Source organism: Lepidochelys kempii, chromosome 14 (assembly GCF_965140285.1).
Source record: "Lepidochelys kempii isolate rLepKem1 chromosome 14, rLepKem1.hap1, whole genome shotgun sequence".
NCBI classification, from domain to species: Eukaryota; Metazoa; Chordata; order Testudines; family Cheloniidae; genus Lepidochelys; species Lepidochelys kempii.
Genome location: NC_136393.1, coordinates 28,402,542 through 28,415,139, shown reverse-complemented (window position 1 = coordinate 28,415,139; position 12,598 = coordinate 28,402,542). Strand labels below are relative to the sequence as shown.

Below are 12,598 nucleotides of genomic sequence, written 5' to 3'. Positions count from 1 at the left end.
AATCATAGACACCTTGGCTAATAGATGGGGGGGGGCTCCCTGACCCTTTTCGAGTATCTCTCTCTCTCAATGGGAGGGAGAGGATTCTTGCTGTTGATCCTGTGGGGAAAAAGGACCCCTAGCCCCTGGGATTCCCAAGGGGAGGGAGCCCCCAGCCTCTCCTCCTGCTTGTCTAAATAGGTTCACAGGCTCCACCCGCAGCAGACAGCCCTTGTGTGGGTGGCCCCTTCCACAACTACTGCTAATGGGGCCAGGGCCGCGACAGGGCCCCTTGTCAGCATGTTGCGGCTGGGGTGCCTCAGTCCAGCCCTGTAAGAAATGCACATTTCAATAGCAAAGCCAGGAGAATAACCTGGGCAGAGGCAGCAGCGTCAGAGCGGCACGTTCTGAGGCATTGTCTGGCTGAGACACTGATCCTGGGGGAGACTCTTCCCCACTTGTCTGCTCTGCTCCGAGATTTCTCAGAAACGGAGGCGTTTAGCTGAAGTTTGAGGACACTGAGCCAAGCTGCAGCCTTTCAGAACCGAGTGCTCACCTGGGCAGGGGAGGCCTCAGAAGGGAGATGAATGTATGTTTATGGGCATTACCAATCAGTCACCATTGGGCCAAGGATCTGGCCCCTTCTTGTGGTGTGCTGTCCCTTTAAATGTTTGAGCACTCCCCCCTCCCCAGTGCAAAGCCTCACTTGCACAGTTTCAGTTTTTCAGCTGACAATAAAACCACCAGGGCAGAAGCTGTTTTTCCATCAGCTCGCTTTGTCCCCTTACTAAAACTCAATGGGGGTGATTTAGTTGTTAGCTCCCAGTACCAAAAGAAAGGGGAAGGGTCGATGGGAAATCAGGACCCTGAGACTGACAGTCCCCAGGAACAATGGGGAGAGGCCAATGCTCCAGGTCAGCCTGATTGACAGGGTGGGCAGGCTAATCAGGGAGTCAGGAGGCCAGGGGGGTTCTGCCCTCCATGTGAGCTGGAATTGCCTGGGTCAGGCAGAGTGGGGCTGTGCTAAAGAGAAAGCAGGGGCCTGAGCTGAGCTGGGGAGCAGAGCTGGGCCAGATCCAGAGGAGCCAGAAAAGCAGCGCAGGAAGCAGGTCGGTGCTGGGAGCAGAGTCACAGAAGCAGCCCCCAGAGCAGACTTGTCCTGGGGGGAGAGCTGCAGCAACCAGGGGGAGAGCCAGGGGGTCCAGAGAAGCAGCCCAGGGAACTGGAGGCAGAGCAGCAGCAGCAGCCGCCGTGCTGAGACAGAGTGGTGGAGCTGGAGCTGGGGCTGGAGGAGTCCGGAGCTGGGTGTGGTGAGCAGCTGGGGAGAGCAAGGGGGACCCTGGGCAGCGGGCCCAGTGCAGGGAGATGCCCCCAGCCAAGAGGCCTTGCAGGCCAGACTTGGAGGGGGGATCGTAACCCCGACGGGGCAGATGACACTGGGGAGATGGGTCCTGCCACCTAGAGCGTGTGGCCACCTCCAGAGCAAGTTCCTGCAGCATCCCTGCAGCACAGCCAGAGCCTGGGCAGGAGGCCTGGGATGTGTGAGGAACAGACTGTGAACAGCCCTGATATTCCAGAGACGCTGGTTGTGACGTCCCCATGCCACCGAGCGGGGTGACATGTCTTTTCCTTTAGCCTTTCCCATTGTTTCCTTATTTTTTAAAATCGATTGCTGTTTAATAAATTCTATTTGCTTTGAACTGTATGTAATGATCAGTGGGTCAGGGAAGCATCCAGTGTGGAGAGAGCACCCCGGAGTGGGGACACCCTAGTCCCTGACCTGAGTGACCATGACAAGGTTGTGGGTTGAGCCCCCCAGCCTTGTTGGGGTTCCAAGGACTCTGCCACACAGGAGAGTGGAAGGGGAGCCTTCACTTGCTATGAGGGTCGATTGCTAGCAGAGAGAGCACAAGCGCAGCCAGCCAAAGGCAGAATTCTGCAGTTTGCAGTGTGGACACACAACCAGCGGGGGGGCGTGTCGAGCACAGACAGTGCAGTAACAATGGAAGAATTTCTCTGTGGCAGAAAAGGTTATCCAGGAGGCTTGAAGAGCAGGAGAGCAGAGAAATGGCACCTTTTGTGGGCAATGATGATGAATTTGTTGAAAACTAAAATCCCAGGTGGTGTGCCTCAAATTTTTTGAGCAATTTTGCAGGGTAATTTGTAGTTTCCCAACAGACAACGAATTTCAATCTTGCTGACAGTGACTGGCCTGAAGCCATATGGACTGCCACATGATTTATTGTCTCCAACTGTGCCAAGAACTGCCAAGTATGCCACAATTACTGCCACAATGTGGGAACACTTTTCTCCTACATCATCAGTGATAGCAGAACAATTTCAGTTCCATCAGCAAGATCAGGGAACTGGAAAATCAGTAGCACAGTTTGTTGCTTCTCTAAGGATGTTGTCAGAGCACTGTCAGTTCAGACAAACATTAAGTGATGCCTTGTATGACCAATTTATCTCTCAATTATGCAATGACCAGGTTCAGAAGACGTTACTGACTATGTCACCATTCACATTCAAGAAGGCTGTTGAGGTGACTGTTGCCATGGAAACTGCAAAGAACATTTCTGGACATTAGTATGAACTGAGGAGTTCATATTCTGAATTAGTGAGACAGAGGACCATGGGAACATGAAGAATTTCCATGGGGCTATAGTGCACAAACTACACGTGCGGAGAAGGATTACTGGGCATGCCAGGCCATTTGTTAGAACTGCCAGAAGAGAGGACACATCGCTGTGACCTGTCACACAGTTCAGAGACCAGCAACACATAGTAACTGTACATCCAAGAAGACACCTATGAAGACTGAACCTAAGAAATGATGGAAGTTGGGAATTCATAATGTGGAAAAAGACAAGAGCTGTAGGGACACTGATCAAGATTTCAGAGTGGTAGCCGTGTTAGTCTGTATCAACAACAAAAAAAACCAAGGAGTACTTGTGGCACCTTAGAGACTAACAAATTTATTTGGGCATAAGCTTTCGTGCATGCATCCGATGCAGTGGGTTTTAGCCCACGAAAGCTTATGCCCAAATAAATGTGTTAGTCTCTAAGGTGCCACAAGTAATCCTGGGTTTTTTAAATCAAGATTTAGCACTTCATGTTTTATCAGAAGCTGGAGTCAAGGATGGCATCTGACTGAAGCAGTTCCTACAAGAATGGAGCTTGATACTGTTTCATTGATTTCTGTATCTGCCTATCACTAGATATTGCCACAAGTTCCTCTGGAAGAAACGTCCACTTTAAAGACTTATAGTGGGGGAAAAATTAGTCCAAAAAAGGGATATGCCAGGTAAAAGTTCAACTAGATGGCCAATCAGTTGTTTTACCTTTTTATGTGATTGAAGGAAAGTATCCACCATTATTTGGAAGATCTTGACTTGAGAAGCTCAAGATGAATTGGATCAAGATCAAAGTGATCACAGAAGTACCTCAAAATCTTCAGGAAATACTGGACAGACATTCTAAAGTTTTTGAAAGAACTTAGACAGATAAACGTCTCAGGGAAGCTCACTGACAGCCAGCCAAAACATTGCAAGCCCAGAGCTGTGCCTTATACTCTGAAGCATCTGGTGGAAGCTGATCTGGACCGTTCAGTGAACATTGGTATCCTGTCACCAGTTTCACACAGTGAGTGGTCTACACCCATTGTACCAGTGATCAGGAAAGACTCAGTCTTAATATGTGGCGATTTCAAAGTGATGCTTAATCCAGTTTTATGTGCAGATTAGTAACCACTACCTCACACTGAAGATTTATTAAATACTTTTAGTGGTAGACAGTGTTTCAGTAAATTGGATTTGCTCAGTGCATACCTACAAATGGAGATTGTGAGATATTTGCAAGATGCTGGCTCAATCAACACACAAAAAGTCTTACTTTGTTATAAAAGGTTGCCTTTTAGTATCACATCAGCACCTGCCCTGTTCTAGGAAGCCGTGGATGAGATTCTGAAGGGACTGAATGGAGTTCAGTGTTACTTGGAGGACATCTTTGTTACACGAAAGGATCAAGAGAATTATCTGTGAAATTTGGGTTCTGCTTTGACACATTTGGAAGACCATGGACTAAGGATTTTTCAAGACAATTGTGAGTTTTTCAAATCTTCAGCTGAATACCTTGGATATGTAATTGATGCCCTGGGCTTAAGGAAATTGCCAGAGAAGAGGAGATGGTTCTTGAAGCACCACTGACAGAGAACATGTCACAGTTATGTTCATTCTTAGGACTGCTTAACTGCTGCAGTAAATTTCTTCCTAATCTGGTGACAGTTTTGTCATCTTTAAGAGTGTGTGCATGCATTTAATGAAGTAAAGAAACTGTTGACGTCAGTTTACGTTCTAATGCACGTTGATGTTTTGATTCCATTGCAAGTGGTTTGTGATGCTTCACCATATGGAGTGGGCACAGTTCTCGCCAACATTTTTCCTAATGGTATAGAGAAACCAATCACCTTTGCACCACAAACACTCATCACTTCTGAGAAGAGCTATGTGCAAATAGAGCTCTCAGCATTATCTTTGGTATTTGGCTGTTCCATACCTACCTATATGGTAGTCTGTAGTGGGTTAGCAGGGGTCCCTCTCCCTCTGGGTCAGTGGGAGGCCACTCCGCCTCACTACATAACTGAGCGTCACCCACAATCAGGGAATTAGCAGAGCACTACACAGACTAGATGGCTCTGGCCTGCAGTCTGGGCAGATCCACAAATGAGTCTCGGGGTCCCAGACCCCCAAGTAGGGCGGGTCAAGAAACTGTCTATGCCTCTGGCCTGCAGTCAGGGCAGAGCAGCAAACAGTTATGAGCCCAAGCCCTCGGTCAGGGTGGGGCAGCAAGGAGCCTGTGGCTCTGTGTAGAACGGCAAGAGGGTTGGGTATCCGAGCTCCAGCAGATGGCCAACAAATGCAGGCCTCTTGGCCTAGCAAGGGGAGACTGCCACCTCAGGGGTGAAGTGGCAGCGGGGCCCAGGCCCACCCGACTCCATCAAGCCCCGACCCAGGGCCCTAACAGTGGTGGAGTATTCCACCACTGGGTCAGCAGGGAATCCAGCTGCAACTCGCTGAGCAGGTCTCCGGCAGCAATACAGCCAGACTGGGGTCGGCTGCCTCTGGGCCACTTCCTACACTCCCCATGGGGTGTACTTGGATCCGCGGGTGGTCCTCCAGTTTGTTGGGGTAGAAGTCCAGTGCCAGTCCCAGCGACTCTTCAATGCCTTGGTCAGTGCATGGCTCCAGAAGCTCTGGTCACTCCTCAGCTCAGCAGCGGTCCGCTGAAGTCTCCCAGCTCAGGAGAGGTCAAGAGGCATCTGTCTCCTTCAGCAGCTGCAGCCCAACTGAGCTCCAGGACCAGCCCTATATATTTCTTGTCCCACCCCCTGACTTCCAGTCGGAGGGGTGAGCATGGTCTGGCTCTGCCCACCTGAGTTCGGAGAGTGGTCCCTCTGGCTCAGTGAGAGGCCACTTCGCCTCACTACACACACACACCCCTTAAGTCCATCTGGTCTTCATGGCTGCCATCCTGACTCCCCCCAGGTCAGACAGAAAATCTGTGTTAGTGTTATCCTTACCTGCTGAGCGTCAGACAGTAAAGGCAAATTGCTGGAGGATGCGATACCATCTCATCAATCTGGCATTGGTACTTTTCGTGGTATTTAGCCATTTTAAGGCTTTGTGGTCGGTGATCAGTATGAAAGGGAAGATAGCCCATTTAACAGCCAGGGCCTCCTTCTGTATAACTGAATAGTTACATTCTCGGGGCGGGGAGAGCTTCCCACAGATATAGAGGGTGGGATGCTCTTCTCTATCCAACTCCTGGGAGAAGGCTGCCCTGAGCCCCACCTCTGAAGCATCGATTTGGACCAGGAACTCACAGTTGAAATCGCGGCTGAAGAGCATGGGTTCCCTACACAGGCTTTCCTTTAGGGCTCAGAACATATCTTCACATTCTGCTCACAAGCGTACCGACATGGGCGGTCCTTGGTTAAGAATGCCATGAGGGGTGCTGTGATGGATTCAAACTGGGACACAAAGTGTCAGTAATACCCAGCTAAGCCCAGAAACTGTCATACATGTCACAACAAGGTACACACCTGATGGATCAGCCGGGAAGTGAAGTTGGTCCCTTGATCCATGAGAATCTCAGGGGGAAGGCCCACACAAGAGAATACCTTCACCAGTTCAGCTGCGATGGAAGTGTTCCATAATGGGATGGCCTCGGGGAAGTGAGTGGCATAATCCATCAGTATGAGGCTATCCTGGAACCCCGCATTACTCTTAGGAGAGGACCCACCAGATCCATCGCAATTTGCTCAAAGGGATCCCTGACCATGGGTAAGGGGACCAAGGGTGCTTTCGCCACCCCGACAGAGACAGCTAGTTGGCACTCAGGGCATAAGGTGAACTAGACCTTTACCTCCTGATGGACTCCAGGGCAGAAGAAGCATGACAGAACTCAGGCCAGGTTTTTCTCTTGTTCCAGATGGCCAGCCATGGAAATGTCGTGGGCAAGCTTCAAGGTGGCCTTCTTAGGATTGTGGGGGACAACCAACTGGGTCCAGACTTCCTGAGTTTGGGAGTTCTGATTAACATGGTAGAAGTGATTGCCTGTCAGCTTGAATTGGGTCCATTGTGCAGCCCTCAGGAGATCAGTCATGGCTCGGTTGACCTGGCCTACCTGTTTGTAGGCCCAGCTCAGTGTGGGCTCATCCGTCTGGTTGCAACAAAAATCTGTAAAGGGGGGTCATCATGGCACTGTCCACAGGGAGGCCCAGCATCGTCATTGGGACTGGGGGCTCATCAGGGTGTTCCCCTTGGGGTTCTTCAGCCTCCTCCTCGTCTTCCGAAGAAGGCTGTCAAACCCCAGCCAGTCTCATCCCAGGATGACCGGATAGGTGAGGTGGAAGCCAACCCCAGTGTCAACACCCACATCAGTCTGTTAATGGTCAGAGAGATCTAGGTACTGGGATACGATTTTACATCCCTGTGGATGCATTGGAGGTGTATCTCTCAACATGCTTGTGTGGGGCCAGGGGCAAATTCCTGGTGGATGAGGTTTTGCCTACAGCCTGAGTCTATGAGGGTTGTGACTCGTTTTCACCCAAACTTCACAGTGGTTGTTTGCTGGCCTGAGACTCTGCGGTACAGACTTGGCCGAAGATGCAGTCCATCTCGGGACACTTCCATTGTAAGTGCCTAAGCCGGCTGCAGGAGAAGCAGGGTCCAGGCTCTAGTTGCCCTGGCCAGGGGATCACCTCTGAGGGATTTGGGTTGTGGTCTTGTCAGCAACGTTGGAGCATCTCTGCCACATGGGCCCAGTGGTTGTTTGCTGCCCTATCGTCATGGGTTTGGATTCGGCCATGGGCTCCTTCGGCCTGGGCTTCCTTGCTGGGCCAAGGAGCATCAAATCGAGCGTTGAGGCTAGGGCTCAGGCTCTTGGCCCAATAGGATTCTCAGTGGCCAAGAAGTCCTCCATTAAGGTGACAGCCGCACTAAATGTTGTGGGTCAGTGCCGGAGTACCCAAGCCCTCCCCTGGGGCAGGAGGACATGAACAAACTGCTCTAGGGTGATCTGCTCAGCGACCTCACCTGCTGACCACTGCTCAGGATGCAGCCATTGCCAGCAGAGGTCTTTTATCTTCTGGGCGATGACCTGTGGCCAGGCCCCCAGCGGGTAGGTGTTAGCCCAATTTTGCTGGTGCAAGGTCTCCAGCATGATGTCCAAGGCATCTAAAATGGGCAACTTCATGCATCCATAATCTTGTGCCTCATCGATTGGGAGGCCCCGATAGGCGATCTGGGTTGCCTCAATCAGGTAGGGGGCCAAGAGGGCAATGGGAAACGTAGGGGGATTCATTGTACCCCTGGGAGGTGGCCCACTGGGTCCAGGTAGCAGGGTTGCAAGCTGTTGGAGACACTGTTGCTGCTCCTCACGGTGTTGGGCCCCCAAATCCCAGAACAGTTGCTGTTTGGCCCCCAGCACCTGTACTAGTTGCCGTTGTTGCTGGAGTTATGACACCTACTGCTGCTGTTTGCTCTTGGCCAGATACTTAATGAGTTTGTCAAGCTCCATCTCTCCCATTAGGGATATCTAAGGCATGGCATATGCAGAACCTCTTACTGCAGGGGTCAGGTTGCTGCCCACATTCTCCACCAAGCAGGACCCTCCTGCTCTGGGTCAGTGGGAGGCCACTCTGCCTCACTACATAGACATATTACTTTGCAGATGGATCATTGCCCTTACTTTTAATATTTGGACTGAAACATGGAATTCCGTCATTAGCTACTGCTTGCATGCAATGATGGGCATTGCTACTTTTGGCTCATTCCTGTACTATCCAGTTCCATAAAGGGACTCAGCATGGCAATGCTGATAGGCCATCACACAAGCCATACCCAACCTCTCATTTACCCAAAGAAACTTCGGATGAAATGTTCTCTCTCAGCTTGATGAATAGGTTACCTATTACTAGCACAGGCATCAACAAAGAAACTGCTGCAGATGAGGTGCTTTCTCTTGTGAAGGGAATGGTACCACACGGTACAGGGTTCAATTGTAAGAATCCCCAGTTTACACAATTCATGTCATGTCAACATGAATTATTTGTGAATTACGGTTGCATCTTATGGGAAATGTGAATGCTCATTCCAAAATCAGTTCAATCTCAGGTTTGGAAGCTCTTCACAAAGCCCATCTTAGAATCGTACAGATAAAGGCCATAGCCTGGAGTCACATCTGTTAGACGGGATTGACAAATTATAGCACTTCATCTTCTTCCAATACTTATGTGCCAGCAAATTCAATATGATCCTGGCCAGATTGTTCAAACACCTTGGTTGTGAACTCAGACACACTGGACACTTAATCACATGGACTTTGCCAGATTTTTAGAAGGTTACATGTTTTTGGTCTTAGTCAACGCCATTTGAAATGACCAGTAGTTTTCAGCATGACTTTTGCTACTACTGCTAAGATCATTGGACATCTTCGCACCTTGTTCAGATAATTTGGTTTACTGTTACAGTTAGTGAGTGACAATGGACCTCAATTCTGTTCTGCAAAATTTCAGAGGTTCCTAGCTTCAAATGGAATTCAGCACATATGCTCATACTATCGGGCTTCAAACTTACTAGCAGAACTCTTTTTGTACAGACACTTAAGCAACCCTTAAAAGCAACAAATCTATTTTGAGTCAGAGACTGGAAAATTCCTTACACATCTACAGGCACACACCCCATACTACTACCCAGGAGCCAACGGAAACTCTTTGCTTGAAGCAATCTTTGCGTCCCTGTTGGGACCTGCTACATCCTGATATTGCCGCACTTGTAGCCAAATCCCAATCTATGCAAACTGATTATGTGAGATGCATCATCATTCTTTTCAAGTTCAAGACTTAATGTGGACTCGCAACTACAGTTGTTGAGAGAATGGGTGCCGGGAGAATGTGTAAAATGCACAGGACTTGTATTGTTTTTGGTAAAACTAGCCAATGGTATTTTATGGAGATCACATATGGACCAGTTGCAGCCTCAACAAGTACCGAAGTCCGGGGATGTCCCAATAGGACTTTCTGTTGCTCGATTGAATCTTCTTCCATTACAACTCCTAGTCTTAATGACTTGTTAAGAGAAACTTTGGTACCAGATCCAGGTGATTGCATACCAGATCCAGCTGATTCCTGACCACTGACTGTTCCAGTAGTTCAGGACACGGCCACACCACCGTCACAAGAGAATACAATAACGAGCTGTGTACTTGAACTTATAAATTGTTTAGTTAGAGTGTTGCTATTCAACGGAAGCATGATCCCTTGAGATTTAAAAGTATGCAGTAGTCCACCTGCAATTGTTACTTAGGTTATACAGTGTTTCATGTTAGCCATGTAATTGATAGTGTATATGTGTCTGGAAAGTTTTTTACAGCAGGGTGGACAAATGTGATGTACCGTTCCTTTCAATGTTTGAGCACTCCACCCTTTCCAGTGCAAAGCTTCGCTTTCATGTTAGTTTCAGATTTGCAGCTGAACAATAAAGCCACCAAAGCAGAAGCTATTTGTCAGCTCCCTATGTCTGTCTATTGCCTTCTCTGCTAGTTCAAACATAACATTTCTCTATGTCCCTTCTCCCATTGCCTCAGCTCTCAGGTGATCCGTGTTTGGGGGAAGTCACTAATCTCAGGGCCAAAGTTACCTATTTCCCACACTGACTGGCTCCCCTTCCTTTGTCTGTTCCCCACAGGCTCCACTTCTGCTCCATTTAGCCTCTAATCAAACAACTTCATGGATCTCCACAAGCCACATACACATCCTGCCTAGGCTGGGGAAAGCTGAACTGGGACATGCGTGAGCCTCCCTGGGAGACATCCATGTAATGCAGAATCCATGGTGCCACCTTCCTGATGTTGCAAAGGTGCCAACAAGCCCTAAACCCACTGTTTGAGCCAACCCATCAGGCCTCACCCACACACTGAAGAGGGAAGGGCACAAGCCCTGGTTTTCCCCACTCAGGTTCTCTAAGGTGGCTGTGGTCACCTGGCACTGGAGACACAGCCTGGCAGAGAGATGGACATGGCTGGCTCCACTCTTCACTACCTGTCTGGGGGTTGGGGGAGGCAGCCGGACCCCTCACTGTCCAGCCTGGCAGTGCCTGGCTCCACCTCTCTTAAGCCATGTGAGTCCCCACTCAGCCCCCAGCAGCTGGTTCTGGAGAGAAACACAATGGGGTCTTTAAGGGATTCCTTCACCAAGAGCAGCAGTGATTCTCACCTTGTAATCCTGGGCAGCCTCCTGTATGGAGATCACAGCACGAGTGTGATGAGTCTGGGACTGCCTGCAAACCACACAGATAGCTTCTCTGTCCTCCTCACAGAAGAGTAGGAGCTTCTCCTCATGTCTCTCACAAAGATTCTCCTTTTGCACATTTCCTGACTTTAACCCCAATAGTTTGATGTTCTTTACAATACTGGTGAGCTGCCTGTTGGGCTGGAGTTTCTGGAACGGCGCTCGGCACTGGGGACAGGGGATCTTCGTGCCTGATTGAAGCTCCCCATGCTCACTGTACTGGATGATGCAGTCTCGGCAGAAGTTGTGCCCACAGTCTGTGGTCACCGGCTTTGTCAGGTACTCCAGGCAGATGGAGCAAGTGGCTTCTTCTAACACTTTCTCTATGGAAAGCTGGATATGAGTCGGCAGTGTGCCCTTGTTGCCAAGAAGACCAATGGCATTTTGGGATGTATAAGTAGGGGCATAGCCAGCAGATCGAGGGACGTGATCGTTCCCCTCTATTCGACATTGGTGAGTCCTCATCTGGAGTACTTTGTCCAGTTTTGGGCCCCACACTACAAGAAGGATGTGGAAAAATTGGAGACAGTCCAGCAAAGGGCAACAAAAATGATTAGGGGTCTGGAACACATGAGGAGAGCAACCTCATCCTATCCTTGTTGAACCTCATCAGATTTCTTTTGGCCCAATCCTCCAATTTGTCTAGGTCCCTCTGTATCCTATCCCTACCTGCCACTGTATCTACCACTCCTCCTAGTTTAGTATCATCTGCAAATTTGCTGAGAGTGCAATCCACCCCATCCTCCAGATCATTTATGAAGATATTGAACAAAACCGGCCCCAGGACCGACCCCTGGGGCACTCCACTTGACACCGGCTGCCAACTAGACATGGAGCCATTGATCACTACCCGTTGAGCCCGACAATCTAGCCAACTTCCTACCCACCTTATAGTGCATTCATCCAGCCCATACTTCTTTAACTTGCTGATGAGACTTATGAGGAGAGGCTGAGGAAACTGTGATTGTTTAGTCTGCAGAAGAGAAGAATGAGGGGGGATTTGATAGCTGCTTTCAACTACCTGAGAGGTGGTTCCAGAGAGGATGGTTCTAGACTATTCTCAGTGGTAGAAGAGGACAGGACAAGGAGTAATGGTCTCAAGTTGCAGTGGGGGAGGTTTAGGTTGGATATTAGGAAAAACTTTTTCACTAGGAGGGTGGTGAAACACTGGAATGCGTTACCTAGGGAGGTGGTAGATAGAATCTCCTTTCTTAGAAGTTTTTAAGGTCAGGCTTGACAAAGCCCTGGCTGGGATGATTTAATTGGGGATTGGTCCTGCTTTGAGCAGGGGGTTGGACTAGGTGACCTCCTGAGGTCCCTTCCAACCCTGATATTCTATGATTCTATGATCAGTCTGAAACCCCTGAGCTTTACTCACAATGAGCCAGTCCCAGGAAAAACAACTTCCACAAAAATTCATAGCTCTTATGGGTATCACTTATCCCTAGCCTGACCCCAAACAGGGTTCCACTGAACCCAGTGCCGCGTGAGAGCATCTGTCTCTCCTTGGGCTGGCACTAACCTCGGCCCTACTCTTAGAGTGCATGGGGCTGCATCCCCCATCACTGGCTCCTGGGAAGGAGAGAGAGAATCTGCACTGCCACCTCTGCAATGCGGGGAATCAGGCCCAGTGACTCCAGTGAGTAACTCCTGATTTACATGAGGCCTCTGTGTTTTCCTGTCCCTGCCCCTGACGTGTGTCTGTCACTCTCTATTTGTCATGTGTGGTGTAGGGTTTGCTGTTCCTGCTCCTGGTGTTTCAGGTACAGG

General features: G+C 49.5%; 1 protein-coding gene, 1 long non-coding RNA gene and 1 pseudogene across 7 annotated transcripts in view; 2 read left to right on the top strand and 1 right to left on the bottom strand.

Moving 5' to 3' along the window:
• The window catches only part of BTNL2 (butyrophilin like 2), a 1,264,829-nt gene that overhangs the window by 494,190 nt on the left and 758,041 nt on the right, over positions 1–12,598 (top strand). The gene's annotated exons all lie outside the window — the stretch shown is intronic.
• Positions 1–12,598, bottom strand: part of LOC140897626 (tripartite motif-containing protein 10-like) — a 144,507-nt pseudogene that overhangs the window by 131,364 nt on the left and 545 nt on the right.
• Positions 808–4,322, top strand: LOC140898305 (uncharacterized). Its single transcript, XR_012154956.2, has 2 exons — positions 808–1,289; positions 2,468–4,322. It is a non-coding gene; the product is annotated as an uncharacterized LOC140898305 (long non-coding RNA).